General features: G+C 44.7%; 1 pseudogene; it reads right to left on the bottom strand.

Annotated features, from left to right (window-relative positions):
* Positions 1-726: 726 nt before the first annotated feature.
* LOC115870162 lies at positions 727-1,210 on the bottom strand (annotated as a pseudogene).
* Between the last annotated feature and the right edge of the window lie 656 nt (positions 1,211-1,866).

The raw sequence follows: 1,866 nt of genomic DNA, 5'->3' as shown, positions 1-1,866 counted from the left end.
GGCAAATGGTTGTTGCTCTTTAAGGTTAAGACAAGACCCATTCAGGTGCAGTAAGCCGTTTCAAATATTCGACAGTTTACATAAAATGTCAAGATAATGGCCCTTGTACAAAGCTAAGCATCTGTACCAAGTGATAGCAATGCAAAAGCTACTATATGACTTGAAATAAATGCCCCTCAGGGGGAAAAGATGCTGTATTTCATTTTATCTAAATTTACTGTCACTCAATAATCCACTAACATTTTTCTTTCCAATATAATACTCCCTTTCGATCAGGCTGTTCTGGGAGCCAGACAATTTCTCGGAGGGAGTTAAGTTATAGAGTATTTGCCTGGATTTTGAACCAGTTTAAATAGACAATGAGTTTTTGCTTCTCTCTTAATATGCTAACAGTTGTGTCTAAAAATTATGCAACTCTTAAAAAGGTATCGTTTCTGATTTCCTTATTATCTGTAACCGTAAGAAACTGATCACAGGAAACTAAACAAATTTAGCAAGTGTCTTGACATCTGTATATAAAACATAAATTACCTCTAATTTCAAACTCTCATTTATTATAAAGATTAGTGTACCACTCAATCTCTAATTTAAAAAGTAATAAACAGAACAAAAAAATGGTTGCAAAGATAGTCTTAGGCCATTCTTTAAAAAAGGTAACTGTTCCTTGTAAGTTTACACACACACACACACACACACACACCAGGTGCAAATCATAAAACACATGCTTTAATTGTCTTGGTCGTGCACATTTCCAAGGTGATAATTTATATGTCACTCCCGCAGCTTCTGGTGAGCAGGAAGCCCGCGTTCCCCTATGTTGGAGCTTGGAGCTGCTGATGTTGGTGACCCCTTCCCACACTCTCCACCTCATCATCGCTGCTGTGGCATTTCCTCGGGTGCGCACTGGCTTCATCTTCATTCAAACCTGCTGCTACGGAAAGGGTTTGGGGCACAAGAGCTGCTTGGTTGAGTTGCTTTCTTCGTCGCCTGACTGCCTATGGCAGATCCCAACTTGAAATTCTTTGAAGGCTTTGTAGGGAATGCTTAAGCTTCTTCTTCAGCGTGCTGCGCCCGGAACTTTGCGCTCCATTACTGGAAGAAACAGTCTTCGTTTTCACTGCTTCTTCTTCAGGTCCTTTGGCGGCTCCAGCTCCACTCCAGCTCCTTACAGACGCTCCGGCTCCTCCTCTCCCGCCTTCCCGCCAGCCATGTGCCCAGACTATCAATCTGTGCGGGAACAGACAACGCCAGCGTTCTCTTCCCCAGTCGTTGATGAGTGTGAACCTCTGACCTTACGGTCAGCAGCCCAACGCTTAGCCCATTAGGCCACCACTTGCACTACGAGTGGGCTTCAAAAAATGTATGGAAAATGGAATGAAAAGAGCACAGAATTTTTCGTGAAACGTTTTGAAGCCCCTCCTATGTGCTAATGTGTATGACCATAGTTAATTCTCACCGAGACGCTTTGATGTGGGTGTCATGATCGGCTTTATTTTGTTGTGGCGGTTGTCAACTGGGGTCAAGAGGGCCCCTAAGACACCAACCCTAGGCACAGCAGAATGACAAGCCGACGGGTTCGGTGCTACCCCAGGATCAGATGTGGACCCCGTTATAAGCCATACTGCTATCATCGGTTGGTTTTTTGAAAGTAGATACTATCTGTTTCTTAGTCTGTCAGTCTGAAAGTTCAGAGGCAACTTGGTCAGCATCACGGGCCCACGAGCTCTGCCGACAGAGGGATACAGATGGGCTGTGGGCGCACCAAGGTGCCTGGGCGGGACCGCGGCTCTGCATCTTCTGGATGTAACAGGAAAGGATCCTACCACGAAACCACAAGCACTGCAGCTTTATTTTACACAGAGGCAA

Source organism: Echinops telfairi, unplaced genomic scaffold, assembly GCF_000313985.2.
Source record: "Echinops telfairi isolate 266 unplaced genomic scaffold, ASM31398v2 ScPeMD7_443;HRSCAF=831, whole genome shotgun sequence".
NCBI lineage: Eukaryota > Metazoa > Chordata > Mammalia > Afrosoricida > Tenrecidae > Echinops > Echinops telfairi.
This window is presented reverse-complemented; position numbering and strand designations above follow the sequence as displayed.